The sequence below is a fragment of the Leptodactylus fuscus genome, chromosome 9 (genome assembly GCF_031893055.1).
Source record: "Leptodactylus fuscus isolate aLepFus1 chromosome 9, aLepFus1.hap2, whole genome shotgun sequence".
NCBI classification, from domain to species: Eukaryota; Metazoa; Chordata; class Amphibia; order Anura; family Leptodactylidae; genus Leptodactylus; species Leptodactylus fuscus.
In genome coordinates, this window is record NC_134273.1 from 62,286,744 (window position 1) to 62,302,944 (window position 16,201).

A 16,201-nucleotide genomic window follows, 5' to 3' on the forward strand; every position below is an offset into this window, starting at 1 on the left:
AAATAAGACACTAATACTCACCTTGCCTCACCTTTCCTGAGCACCCTGGCTCAGTCTGGCTGTCTTTAGCATCTTCAGATGTTCCTGCTGAGTACTGTGATTTGTCCACAGCAGTCACATGGGTGCAATTTTTACTTGTGAATGATGAATTTTCCTAAATATGATTTGATGGATGTAAAAGACCTTCCTTACAAAGCCTAGTACTGTACTCAATGTTGTTGCACAATAGAACAAGAAAGTCCAAGATTTCGCATCATATTAAAATAGCAACAAGAAATCTGAGTATATTTATACTTTGTCTAAAGACATTTCATATGAAATAGAGTTACAACATAGATTGCACCACATCCTTTTATCCAGTCATCAGTCTACTTGGTTTCTGCTGAAAGTAATATGGTCTGTGCAGGATCAATTGCATGGCTAGATGTGTTACTTCTTGCAATGGGCAGTCACCTTCTCCAGTGTTTTCTTGCTTTGTCCCCAGTAATGTTATTTGGAGCATTAATACCTTAAAAAAAATATCAAATAAACCTACCTCATGCTCAAGTTTGGAGGTCAGCAGAGTACTGGGAGCCAAACCAAAGTCAGGGGCACAAGAACAGAAGTGTAACTAGAAACTGATGGGTCCCAATGCAAAATCTCTACAAAGGCCCTCCCTTAATATGCCATCTTTAACACTTGTATCTTCCTATGTTTTAAAGAGGACTTTGGACCCCCTTAGGCTACCGCTGAACCCCATGTCTAACAAAAGGGATATAATTTTATCTTAAAGGGATCCTATCACTCAATTTTTTTTCTAGGTACCATGTCGGAATAGCCTTAAGGCTATTAGTCTCCTACCTTTCATCTTCTCCATGCCGCCGTTCGCCTACAATCCTGTTTTTTCTTGTTATGCAAATTAGTTCTCTCGCAGCACTGGGGGTGCCCCCAATGCTGCAAGAGAACTCTCTCCAGCGCCACCTCCATCTTAGTCAACAGCATCCTCTTCAGCCAGAAGTGGCTTGTAACTTCTAGGCCTCGGGCAGAGCAGACTGCGCATGCCCACAGGCCATGAAAAAATGGCCGCTTACAATACTGTGCAAGCGGCCATTTTCTTGTGGACTGTGGGCATGCGCAGTCTGCTCTGCCCGAGGCCTAGAAGTTACAAGCCACCGTCGGACGAAGAGGACGCTGCTGACGAAGATGGAGGCGGCGCTGGAGATAGTTCTCTTGCAGCATTGGGGACTCAGTGCTGTTTGAGCGCTGGGGCCTGCCCCCAGTACTGCAAGAGGGCTAATTTGCATATCAAGAAAAAAAAAAAAACAGGATAGTAGGCAAATGGTGGCGTGGAGAACACGATGAAAGGTAGGAGACAAATAGCCTTTAAGGCTATTCCGATGTGGTAACTAGAGAGGGGAAAAAAAAAAAAAAAAAGTGTCTGAGTGGTAGGATCCCTTTAACAACTGATTGAATGCATCTCATGGACGACAGGTCTAAACTATGTAAACAAAGAGTGGTTGATGGAATATGGTAGGGTATGCCATCAGGTGACGTTCATGAACAGCTTGCGGGTGTTGACTACTGCAGATAGGCATCATGTCACCCTAAACAAAGGTGTTGAGAAAAGTAATGAATCAGTTATAATATCTGTGACTTAAAGGTCTCATCCCTTTAAAAAAAAAACCGAGAAGTGATCCAGGGCAGAATATTGGCAAAATTGCCAAATTAAATCACTGAATGTGTAAGTGATAATGAATGAATTCTCTCATCAAAGTAATTACATTTCTTATTAAATCTATCTTGGGAGGAGAATACAAATATACATTTTAAGACATGTTGAAACTTTATGTAATTTTTTTTGCAGTAAACTGTACGTTTTATATCAAAGTTGATCTCACATCATACTTGTGATGTATGATTACTGTGTAGGCCTATACAATGAGTCTATAGGGTTACATTAAGCTAAGTGGAAGACAGTCATTTTGACCTCCATCTGGTTGGCATGTCAGTATATAGAAGAAAAAAAAAAAAAAAAAAGAAATAGATTCTGGGATAGCATGGTAGACTACATTATTCCACAACATAGTATCCAGTAAAAAAAAAACAAATAAGATTATATAGAGAGTTTCTGCCTGTTTTTTTAATGCGTGACCAAATGACTGGACCGATTTTCTCCAAATTTGGAGAACAGGTACATCAGGTGTCCCAGAAGATTATAGGCTGGGTCACCGCTCTCTAGGACATACCATTCCTAAGACACAGTATTCCCCCCCCAAAAAAATAACCCATTAGCCAATACAAGCCTGCAAGTTTTTCACTCATATTCCAACTGCCATACACAGTCACATGTCACTTTACAACCAATAAAAACTCACAGGTGCTTATTCTCCACATGCACACAGCTTTACTTCATGATTCCATAACAACCCAGCCATTTTTCTTCACTGCTGTATGTCAGCTTTAAAGGGGCAGGGCACTGTGGATGACACTGTTACACAAGGTCACATACACACAGCTTTACTCCAGGTTTCCATAACAGGTTTTTCACTGATATCCAAACTGAGATACACATGATCATATGGATCAATGGAAAAATCACAGGTTCTTCAGTCTTTACTTAAACACAGCTTTAGCACCAGGTTTCCATAGCAACCAACCTATTCTTATGGGGCCACTCCCCCAAAAAATAATGAAATATACCCTTACAAAGCTGGGTTCTACTGCTAGTATATTTATACAATAGGACTGTATATTGAGGGATTTAAAGTGGTTCTCCAATGTCAGCCTTATAGCTAGGCTGTATACAGTGTCTGCTTCTCACTTCCTGTATTTCTCTCCCTCCTGCTGAATGGGACAAGCTTCTGCAGCTCAGATAATCTGCAGATTCTTGTACAGAACTGACTCCATGTTATCTGTGTTTACTTAGAGAGATAACAGACTCCACTTTATCAGCAAAGTTCAATTATTTGAATGAATTGCCCTGCCAGCACTGAGTAAGTGACATGTCCTCTCCCAGGTCTGTGGTTATAGCAATTCAGTGTAAACAATGGGAAGAATAAATTCACATAGCATATACTCTTACCAGGGGAGAGGGGCAGTGACAAAAATCACAGTAAACATAACATTGTGAAACTTACATTGCATAGATCAAGAAAGTACAGTGTGCAAGTCATGGCCTTGAGCCAATACACTAACAGGCCTGAAAACTGGGAAAAGGGAAGGAGGAATTATTCTGTAGCCATCTAAAGGACCAAGAGGCCAACAATCTGCTACTCAAGTAAATAATAGACATACTAACCCACTGCCAGAGACCAAATACAATATGGTTGATAGTGTGATACATTCTAGGAGTGCTAAAGGAGGATCAAACAAACATACTGAAAGACACTGACCAGCATACAGCATCTCGCACATCAGTGAACCATGGGGGGGGGGGGGGGGGAGGAGAAAGTCCATTTTTCCCAATTTTTCAATTCTGTTAGGGATAGGCAGGAGATGGTTTTCCACCTGCATGCAATGAGTAGGAGAACAGCACCTAGCACTTGGCATACAACCGTTCTGTGTCTGTTCAGCAGCCTATGAATACCCAGCAAGAGAAGTGCCATCTCCAGTGAGCGTCTCACTCCATCCCCACACATTTTGTTAATTAATGCAAAGACAAAAGGGCCAAATAAGGGGGGAATTCCAAAATACATGGAACAGTGAGCCAGTTCCTCCACACTCTCCATCAGTAAGAGGGGCATGTAGGGAAACCTTGGCTATGCAGAGGGAAGGGATAATACCATCATAAGAGTAGCTTACTGTATTTCTCCCAATGTGAAGCACAAACTGTAGATCTCTTTGCCCATTTAAGTGCTTCCTGCCAACAATCAGTCTCAAACCTACAGCCTGTCATCTTCCCATAAGCTCATATGCTTAGTTTAATGGAAGATACCTGCTAGTTATCAGATCTGGAGTCCAAATGGTACAGTATTTAAATAGTAATAAATGCAGGATAAGTACCTCAGAAGTAGAAGAAAACATGGTCAGAAGTTTGCAGACATCAGTAAACAGGAGCAGTAAATCAGCCATAGTCAGACATTTGAAAAGTTCACTACACAGTAGCAGCAAAGTAGTGGTGAGGTTCAGTACAACAAGGAGCAGACACCCAGAATAATCAGGCACAGGATGGCGTGAGCTGTGAGTTTATATAGGACGTGCTAAACTGTGATTGGCCACGGAACAGGTGATCTCCATAAACCAATTACTCCAATAGAAGAGACCAGACTAGGCAAGGCACAAGACAAACAGAGTTCCAAATAGTGTAATGGTTAAGACTGCAGAACATAGCCAAGAAGTCATGGGTTCAAGACCCAGCGAATTCAGTTTGTAACAATACCATCAAGGCTGAAAATATAATATAGGGTTTTTGTGTTATAGAGGTTTTGTGTTGTTAGAGAGGCTTGGCAGCGTAAAAGACCCACTTCCGGCTGCGGCAGTCGCATTTGAGTTGAAGGATTATCAGACAGATAGGAAACCACTCTGCAATAGGTAAACAATTCTCTTGTAGACAAATTATATTCTCTCTCCAACGTGGTGAAGGGTACTATGCCACCATCCCTATACAAATCAGATATAAACCGTATACCACAAAAGTTATCATTAATGTAGATAATTGAATTCTAAGCCAGTTTGTATAACACCGCTTATTGCAACTCATTCACTAATGCGCAGTACAGTGAAGAAGGCAAGTGTACATGCAGTCCTAAATAAACATAACTCAAACGTATAATAACTTCTAAAACCAACCGTAAACGTTCTAACAGCTCAATTGAGATAGGTATCCTTTTAGGATTACTAGGCATAGACCTATGATAACCCTTCAGTAACAGGAAAGGGCCTGCTGCCCTGCTAATCTCAGAAAAAAGGAAACTCCTGCCAAACATTTGCTTATAGAGGCATAAAATAAACCTTTCCAATTAAATCACAAACAAAAATTAGAGATAATCCCAAATCAACAGATAAATAATCTACCTGGAGGGAGTTGCAGAAAAATAACCCATCTCAATCAACCCATGTTCTGTGTGCAATAGAAGCCTTCAGATTCTGGGCAATCACCTCCATGTAATGTCCCATAAGTGGAGTGGGCAAGGTATCCCCTCCTTCCCCACCTCTGGCGCCAAAGTGAAAAATCTCTCTAACTGCAAACGAGACAAGGAGTCTAGAAGAGTCCAACGGGACTTAAGCCATATATTAAAACAAAGGCAACATAACACTAAGACCTTGTTCACATCTGCGTCGGTAATCCTGTAGGCGGAGTTTGAATTGCGATCCACCTGAACGGACTACCGAACGCATTCGTAAGCGGTGTGCAGTGAAAGCGCACGGATCTCCATAGACTATAACGGGGTCCATGTGCTTGCTGTGAGATCTCCGCAGGGAACCTGAGAACAGGAAAGTATTTCACAATCTACTTTCCTGTCCTTATGATTCGTGCGAGCAGTACACGGCAAGCACACGGACCCCATTAAAGTCTAGTTAAATGAATGTGAGCATGTGGGGATTTTAAATCCCTAGTTGCCATGTATAAACGCTTGGAAAACACCCTACCCATAGGTAGCACTCTGCCGGCAAAATTTAACAGGCCCAGTAGAGTTTGCATTTCTGTTAACGTGACCTTAACCTTGGCCAACATTTCAGTTATCAAAGCCATCATTCTATCTATTTTATTACTGGGCAAAAGAAATTCCATATTCTCAGAGTCAGATTTTAATTTATCAGACCATAACCAAAAACTCAGGAACATCAAAGCCAAATTGAAAACCATTAATTAACATTTCAGCCATCATTCTGTTTGGGTAGCGACTTAACCAGTGCAGCATGTTCGGCAAGTTTGTTAGTTCTTTGGCACTAGGCTGCTGCTGGCCTGATTGAGAGTTCTCATTGGAGCATCTTGCCATTGGGTGAGTGACTCCACACTCAAGTGCACTTGAGAAAGGTTCCGCTGAGGACCGATATGTGGTGTACTGCTTTTCCATCTATACAAGTTGCTGGCAGACCGGATTGTTATTTATTTATTTATATATATCAGCTCTCCAATATAAGGTGAAAAAAGTGGTGTATTTATTCAGCCATTGGTCTACAGACAAACGGGGATTGCCTATCAACTTCTATTGTATTTTGGATCCCCATGGCCTGGATTTGGGATTTGCACCCATGAGTTTATTGATAGTGTGGTTGGCATGGTATACCTATTTACACATTATAAACTGCTTGTGTGAATACATTATATAACGTTTCACGTTCTCTAAGCTTCTTAATATGAATTATTTTAGCGAGCTCTGTCACCACCTACAGTCATTATGGAAATTATTTTGAAAGCCTCCATTTACTTTGACATTTCAATACCATAACATCATTTTTTTTGCCTACATAGTAAAAGCCATAACTGACATTGGATCAGCAGGATGTTAAACATGTTAGATGGGGAACCTCCAGAGGGTGTGAGGTGTTACCTAATATCTGATCCTTTCCCATGACCTCTGACTTGTAGGACAAGGCAGAAAGGAGGGTTTCAGTCATCCAAAGACTGACCGCCCACCCCCTTCTTAAGACCTCAGCATGCTATTTGACCTCAAATCAATAACTCCCCTTTTGTCCTAGGGCACGAGATTCCATCTGGACGGATGGCTAAAAAGGGAGATCCCAGCCAATTTCAATTCATCTCCATAGTGTGCTACATCTGGACCAGCAAACGCATTTCAGATTGGACTTTGTGATAAATAAAACCCCGTTTTCAATGTTTTATTCAAACAAATTGTCCAAAGGCTAGTAATGAACGATTGATATTTAATGAATCCTAATAGTTCATCTGCTTACAAGCACTGCATTCACACTGATACTTATATGAATTATACTTGTGTTGTTTGTATTCCTTTATACATTCCATATTGAAGAGATACATAATAATCTATACAATGGTGTATACAGAAGTAGCAATACATTCCTCTCTGTCTTTATTTCCTTCCATAAAGAGATTACAGAAATACAGCTGCAAAACATCCAGATGTGTCAATTATCCATTGACCAACATTGGTTGCATATAGAACAATACAAAGTATTAGAGAACAATAAATACTTTTGCATGCATGAAGCTTTAAAAAGGAAAAAACACGGAAAGTATACATACATGGACAAAACTGTTGGTACCCATCGTTTAATGAAAGAAAAACCCACAATGGTCACAGAAATAACCTGAATCTGACAAAAGTAATACTAACCAAACTACATTTTGACAAGCCTCAAAGCTTATGGGAGAATGTCCGATCATTTTGGCAAGGCACACCAGCCCTATGTTCACAGATGGAAAAATGAAGCATATCTTGAAAAGAACACTGTCCCTACTGTGAAACATGGAGGAGGCTCTGTTATGTTCTGGGGCTGCTTTGCTGCATCTGGCACAGGGTGTCTTGAATCTGTGCAGGGTACAATGAAATCTCAAGACTATCAAGGGTCATGGGTTCTGCAACAGGGTAATGACCCAAAACACACAGCTAGAAACACCCAAGAATGGCTAAGAGGAAAACATTGGACTATTCTAAAGAGGCCTTCGATGAGCCCTGACCTTAATCCTATTGAGCATCTTTGGAAGGAGCTGAAACATGATGTCTGGAAAAGGCACCTGCAAACCCGAGACAACTGGAGCAGTTTGCTCATGAGGAGGGGGCCAAAATACCTGTTGAGAGGTGCAGAAGTCTCATTGACAGTTACAGGAATCGTTTACTGCAGTGATTGCCTCAAAAGGTTGTCTGACTTTATTTTGTTCATTTTCATAGACTTTTTATTTATTATTACTTTTGTCAGATTCAAGTTATTTCTGCGACCATTGTGGGGTTTTCTTTATTAAATGAGGGGACCAACAATTTTGTCAACATGTGTATGTCTGAAGAAATAAAAATTAGTCTTAAAGGGGATGTCTGACATATTATCTTTATTTATTACTGCTTCTAGTGGGATCATAAAATTAACATAACACCTCTCCATGGGCCCTTGTTTACAGCAATGGCAGGTCAATTTATCTATATACAGGTCCCCGTGTTATTTGTGCCTGATGACAACTTCAACCAATCACAGGCCTCAGTGGTTATCTCTTTACAAACAGTACATCAAACAGTCACATGCTGGTTGTGAAGAGGTCATCGATGAGGCCTGTGGTTTTCTGCAGTGGTCACCCAGCATAAGCAGGACATCACTGGTGACGTAAGCCACCAGTATATAGACAAGCGGAGATGCCACTGCTGCTATACTTTAGACTATTTGAACTTTATGCTCAGCTCCATATGTCTGAGAGCATGCTACAGACAAATATGACATGTCTAACTAATCCTTATGGAGCTACTAGCTTAGCATTGTCTATGTACTGTCTTTATTCTTTTACCAATCCCAGCATCATTGCAAAACAAAGGCCTCTTGGAAGGTCGAACATGATGTTAAAGGGAGCAGCCTGTATTGGGCTATATCACTGAGAATCTGTCTTCCTAATTACATCAGGGAAGACAGGCTTGCACATTCCAGTGAGCGCCCTCTATTGGTTTGCAACACTAAGGCACCTGACTTTCTAATTACATCATGGAAGACAGATTTGCATATTCTTCCCATGGTCCCTTGCACAGTGGAGTGCTAAAGGCTTAATAAGTCTCCACACACCTAAATGGTGGTCTCTCCCCAAGGAGTGACGATATCCCCTAACCATATTTTTGCTTTCAAGGATAGCGGCATCTGCAGCACATTTCTTGCTCGCAAAAGTAATAGGATCCAGAGTGAACCTTACAAATCCTATTTTAGAAAGGACCTTTCACGTCCTCTGGCACTGGCTGTATTATATTACACATCACATTGTCAGCTTTGACGTACGCTCTCAAAACTAACGGCACCAATATCCCTTCACTGTCAGAAGGGCGGCCTTTCTGACAGTGGAGGGATATTGGTGCTATTAGTTTTGGGCCCATACTGTCATAGCTGACAGTGCACTGAATTCATATAATACCGCCAGTGCCAGAGGGCATGAAAGGTCCTATATAAGTCAATAAAATCAGTCCTGATGGAAGTGATATTTTAAAAAACAGATTAGTCAGAGACTAATGAACTATGTGTGTGAACTATGCCTTACAGAGTTGGTTGCTTAAGGTGAGGAGTATGCAATAATAATTTGGGCACTCATGATCCTATGGGGTTGGCCTTCCTTGGACTGCTTTTGACACAATGGTACTAACCCCTGCATGCACACTTGCCAATCTGGAGATATTCTGGACATAACAATATGGCCCTTGTCAGAGCTGCTCAGTTCCTTATATTTGCCTGTTTTTCCTGCTTTCATGCCGAGTTATAAATCAGACACATCCTCTGGCCAGGCAGGAACTATCAAGATCCTTGTACTAAATGTTGTTTGTGATAAAATCCTCATTAACGCCAAGAACTGTTTGCTTGATGTATAATATCCCACCACTTATCGGGTGTCATTGTCAGAAGATAACAAATGTTATTCACTTCACCTATAAGTGGTTTTAATGTAACGGCGATGGGTGTGTTGCATATATTATACACTTCAGATTATATCTACCTTGAAATTGGAATTTTTGGATTCCAGACTGTAAAAAGTAGCCCATGTCATACGAGTTCAGGGTATAGTTAGATGCATTACATATGTGGCTTACTGTGTCTCAAATTTCTCAAGGATTGCTTTTAGAACTGCCAATTGCTGAGTAATTGTTGTGGAGTGTGAACAGATGCTTATTAATGCATCATCATCTTCATTGTTGTGAGTATAGAGGAAATGTAAGAGATAGACATTTACAAAGAAGTATGAACTCATCCCTATAGCTGATATCATTGTATCTGGCCAGTGTAAATAAAATACTTAAAAGGGAACTTTCTGTCCAATCTGCAGGGAGCATGTTATAGAGCAAGAGGAGCTGAACAGATTGAGGTTTAGGTTTGTGAGGAAAAGATTCAGTATAACCTGTCATTTATCCATTGCGATCCCTGTTCTTTCTATTTAGATGGTTCTATCAGTGATTGACAGCATCCCCTCTATGATTGGGCAATACAGAGATGGCTGTCAGTCACTGATATGAAGTCATAGAGGCGGTCCTATCATAGAAAGAGCACAGAATTCAATTGGAAATTATTTATCAATGTGGTCAGATCCTCCTGCTTTATAACATGCTGCCTGAAGATTGAACAGCATTTTGCATGTTTTAGATTCCCTTTAATGGATGGTTAAACAAAAACAGAAAACAGCACCGAGCATAGTGTTAGGGCCCGTTCACACGGGCACAGAGGGGGTGGATTATGGCACGTACTTCCGGGGTGTGTGAACTAGCCCTTATACTGCAAAGAAGTGAAGGCAAGGAGACCAGTAGGTGCACTCTCACCATAGAATGCTGCAATATTGTCACAATAGTATGTAAGCTGGTAAGCAAATATCCACTGGTTCCATTCAGCAGCAGAGCTCCATAAGCTTCCATGATGAGAATTCAGACGTACAACTCAAAAGGAATGGAAGGTCAGGAGTCGACCATGCCAAGAAGAAAGTATCCATGCTTACCCAATGCCAAAAAGTATATTTGTTGTAATCCAAACATGTGATATGTTTCGAAGTTATATTTCCATTTTTTTGAGTGTAGAATATGGATAACCAACATAGACAAACACATACTCATATAAATACAACTAAATAGTGGTTTCTCCTTCCACCTTGGGGTGGGTTCACAATCTAAACAACTTCTGTTCATTAAAAAACTGAATCATAAAGTCACGTGTGCTGGTGCTAAACTTAATCAAATGGGAAATCTACTAAAACGGTCTCATAAAAAAAAAAAACATGGGGCAACTGATATTCATCATATCCGGCCTTTGTAAATAAAATACTTAAAGGGGACATGTCACATGAAAAATGCAGTCTAATAGAACAACATGTTATAGAACAGGAGATGCTGAGCAGATGAATGTATAAGTTTGAAGCAAACGTTTTAGTATAACCTGTCATTTATTCATTGAAATCTCTGCTCTTTCTATCTTGAGAAGTCAAGGAGGCGGTCCTATCAGTGAATGACAACCAACCAGACAGCTGTCAGTCACTGATAAGAAGTCATGGAGGCGGTCCTACCACAGAAAGAGCAGAGGTTTCTATAGAAAATTGACAAGTTTTACTGTTTTTTTCCCACAAAAATGAACCAATCTGCTCAGCTCCTTCTGTTTTATAACGTGCAGATTGCACAGTATTCTCCATATGACAGGTTCCCTTTAATATATAGCTACATTCACACTGTCAGCAGAATGTCTGTTGTCTTAATCTGTCAGAGGACATGAAAAGTTCCCTTATCACCGGATACAAATGGACAATTTTTGGTTTTTATTAGAGATGAGCGAATATCAGGCCGTTCGAGATATTCGTTCCCAATCGAATACCACGTGGCATACACAATATAAATTTGTATCCCCTCCCACCTTCTCTGGCACGTTTTTTGCACCAATAACTGTGCAGGGGAGGTGGGACAGGAACTATGACAACGGAGGGAGTGAAAAAAATTGAAAAAACCCATTGGCTGCCGAAAACATGTGACCCCCCATTTATTAGAACGGCCGCCGCCATATTCGCCATTTTTGCGGTCAGAGATAGGGAGAGAAACATATCTGCTGAGGGCTAGATAGGCATTAGCTTCAGATAGGCAGGGAAAAAGCGAAGAACAACAGCACCTCTTCTCAGAGCTATACACTGCAGGGACAGGAGTCCAGCTTTCCACGGACGGTGGAAAACAGGGATACAGAACAGTTACTTGTTGCTATATACGTGCAAAACAGCTTTTGTTAGGGGTGTCCCCACACGAAATAGCCAGAATCCACAGCAGTTACTTCTTGCTATATACGTGACAAAGAGCTTTTCTCTGGGGTGTCCCCTCCAAAAAATAGCAGGAATCCACAGCAGTTACTTCTTGCTATATACGTGAAAAACAGCTTTTACTAGGGATGTCCCCCAAGAAGATAGCAGGAATCCACAGCAGTTACTTCTTGCTATACACGTGAAAAATAGCTTTTATTAGGCGTGTCCCCCCAAAAAATAGCAGGAATCCACAGCAGTTACTTCTTGCTATATACGTGAAAAACAGCTTTTACTAGGGATGTCCCCCAAGAAGATAGCAGGAATCCACAGCAGTTACTTCTTGCTATACACGTGAAAAATAGCTTTTATTAGGCGTGTCCCCCCAAAAAAATAGCAGGAATCCACAGCAGTTACTTCTTGCTGTATACGTGAAAAACAGATTTTATTAGGAGTGTCTACCCAAAAAAATTGCAGGAATCCACAACAGTTACTTCTTGCTATATACGTGAAAAACAGATTTTATTAGGGGTGTCCCCCAAAAAAATGGCAGGAATCCACAGCACTTACTTTTTGCTATATACGTGACAAACAGCTTTTATTTTTCTTTTTTTTAAAATGTAGATTGTGAGCCCCACATAGAGCTCACAATGTACATTTTTCCCTATCAGTATGTCTTTTTTGGAATATGGGATGGAAATCCATGCAAACACAGGGAAAACATTCAAACTCCTTGCAGATGGTTTTATGCCCTTGGTGGGATTTGAACACTAGGACTCCAGCGCTGCAAGGCTGCAGTGCTAACCACTGATCCACCGTGTGGCCACAAACAGCTTTTCTCTGGGGTGTATAAGACCATAAAAAGGGCATTAGTATACATCAAAATATGTAAGGCTAGCGCAAGGGGACGAGGACAGGGGCGTGGAAATGCAGATGTGGAGCAAGGTTGTGCTCAACCAACAGCGTCTACTGTGCCTACTGCTCTGCGGCAGAAAGCATTGCGCTTCCCCACAGTCTCCGGCTTGATGGCCACATTAAGTAGGGTGCAGGGTACAACCCTAACCAGGCCCGAGCACCAGGAAGAGGTGTTACAATGGCTGGCGGACAATGCTTCCAGCACATTCTCCACCAGCCAGTCAGCCTCTACCTCAGCTCCTCCTCCTACCCAACAGTCTGGTCCTCCTTCCTCACAACATGCCCAATCTTCCCAGCAACCTAATACCACCTTTCCCACCTCCCAGGAGCTGTTTTCGGCTCCATTCACTGTCCCTCTCTCTGTCCCGCCATGTCCAGAATCACCAGAGGTAACAGATGAGTTGCTGTGTCCTGATGCACAAACAATGGAGCATCCGTTATCTCCTGTTGTTGTTGTTGACCAGCAATCGGCCCTCAGTGACGACGATGATGACACACAGTTGCCATCAGGGCAGCCTGTTGCCGTCGTCGGTGCACAAGAGGAGAAGGAGGAGCCGTCAGAGGAATTAGAGGAGGAGGTGGTGGACGAGAAGGACACTGACCTGACCTGGACAGGGCGGATGTCAAGCGGGGAGAGCAGTGTAGATGTGGAGGGAAGTGCAGCACCAAGGAGGGTGGCTAGAGGTAGAGGCATGTCCAGAGGCAGAGGACAGCTGCTTCACCGAAGCCAGGCCACAGCCAGCAGGGCCCAAAATGTTCCCTCTTGTAGCCAGCCTAGAAAAACTCCCACATTGAGGCCATGGTCTTCGGTGGTGTGGAATTTTTTAAATGTAAGTGCAGGTTACGACCTGAATATTTGTTAATAATTTGTGTGTTTTTCTGCTGGGGTTTGATCCGGTGTTCCGTGCTTTTCTGATGGTTTCCTTGCCATTGGGCCATCAGTTGGTGTATTGAGTATTGGCCTTTAGAATATACTTGAGGTTCTTTGGATTGAGCCTCAGGTGTTGGTCATTACCATCATCCTATCGGACAGTTCTGGGGCCTGAATAAGGAAGAGGGCTGGCTTCCCTGGTTTCCAGTTTTCGTTGTTACCAACTGGAATTCGTGGCGCTGGGTGGAGTATTGTTTTTGTGGCATTACAACTGACTAGGAAGTTATGTGAGTGTTGCCTTGTGTGTGAGTCTGGTTTGTCCCTCCACACTTCTACTCTACCCTGTCCTTCAGTTCTGTTTGCCTGGCACTATCTGGTTGTTTGAGGTGGGTTCCAGTTTGTTTTGCCCCAGTCTTGTGTTAACCCATTCCTCACCTCTCCACTGTCCCTCTCCTCATTCTCTTGTTGCGTATTGTGTTGTGCTGCGTGTCTGTTGTTCAGCACATCCCATCCTGTTTGTTTTGTCTGCAGCTGCACCTTGGTTTCTGTAGGGGTGACCACCTTAGTATCCCCAGTCCCTAGCTCTCTTGTAGCTCTCGTCCTATCTATTGGCTAGGCCTTAGTGTTAGAGAGCCAGGAGTCGTTGGGGCCAAGGCTAGCTTGAGAACAGCTGACCACCACTCACAGGCAGGGCCTAGCTAGCTGCTGTAGCGTCAAGGAAAGTTTCCTTCCCCTGTTCCCTTAGTGGTGCAATCTGCAGTCCAGATTCTGGGTCTGGGCTTAGACATGAATGTAACAGTGCGGCGGACAAATATACTGCGGTTTGCACACTCTGCAAATCGAAAGTAGAGGCACGTGCCATCATTTGGAAGGCAAGCACTGGGCTCAGTGGCAGAGGGCAAATGCAGGACGATCGTCGTCTGGCACTGTTGCCAGTGCTGGTGCCGCAGTCCAGACCAGCAGCCAGGAAACCTCCACCACTTCTCCTCATCCTGAGGAATGGGTTAACACAGGACTGGGGCAAAACAAACTGGAACCCAAACCTCACAATTGGGCGCAAGCTGGTATGTATACGCGTGTTAGTATTTTGCGCACTCAAAAAGATCCCATTGATTTCAATGGGAGTTACGAGCGCATACGCTGCGTTATTTTGTGCCTGTAATTTTGCGGCCGCAAAATTTTTAAGGGCCAGTCGCATCAGTGATTGCCACAAGCAACTGGTGCAGAATATGACTCTCGTTGGCGGCACACAGGAGAGTTCCTCCAACAGGCAAACAACTGTCATCCAGTCCACACGTGGCAGAGGCACACTCTCCAAGATCTGGGACACGTTAATGGCACCCCATGGCCAAACTACCGCCACTGAGGGGCCTAGTGTCACCAGGAGGGACAAGTATAGGCACATGTTGCAGGAGTAACTAGCCGACACCAGCCCTGTCCTCTCCAATCCCTCTCTATACTTATTGGGTCTCCAAGTTGGATTTGTGGCTGGAACTTGCGCTGTACGCATAGGATGTCATTTCCTGCCCTGCCGCCAGCGTGCTTTCAGAAAGGGTCTTCAGTGCAGCCGGTGGCATAATTGCGGATAAGCACAGCTGACAGTGCTGACTGGCTGACGCTGATAAAAATGAACAGCCACTGGATAGACCCATCATTTTCATGTCCACCGGTGTCAAGCACCCCAACATGAAGTTTCATGTGTGTGCTCACCCTCTTCAAATCCTCCTTCTCCTCCACCGTCAGCGTTGCGCAATTGTGCTCCTACTAGGCTCAATCCACCCTGATTCCCCCAAACTCTGCTGGTTAGAGTCTCAATCCACTCTCTCTTCCCCCCCCCCCCCCAACTCTGCTGGTTAGAGTCTCAATCCACCTTGATTCCCCCCCAATAGGTATAATAGGGGCAGAAAGTCAGCAAAGGAAAATTCTGTGGACTTTCTGTGAAAAATGCCGCAGAACAAAACGCAATGTGTTTCCACCGCAGGCTCTTCCGCAGCATTTTTTTGCAGCAATTTGGCCTTAGCCTAATAGTAGAATACCCCCTTCAATGTTTCTACCTCCTTCAGTGTTTCTGAGTTAAGTTGTACTAGACGATTATGCCTGAAAGAGCCATCTTTATCCAGTATGTTATAAAACTTTAACCTGATTAGTGCAATGTTAATAATGGATGTTTAGAGAGCATGTTACCAGCAGATGCACACGTTACATTATCGTGCTTTTTATGAGATCCACTTTCTTTTAACCCTTTATGGAACAATGACACACACATGTAATTATATACTTCAGCAGTAAAGCAATTCATTGCAAAGTGGGGGAGTTTATTAACATTATCCTGACAGTTTCCTGGTGACCAAAACAATGACACTTTATTCATTTTTGACTCATTCACCACCTTTAAAAAAAAAAAAAAAAAAAAAAAAAAAAAAGTTGGTGGAGCAAGGTGGGGGTCATGTTAGGATCCGCGCTCACTGGCAGCCAAAAAGGCAATGAGGCACAACTTGGTGCATCCATTTTTGACAAATCAGGGGTCTTAATAAATTTCCCCCAATATCCTATTTTTTTATCATTATTTATTTTTCTTG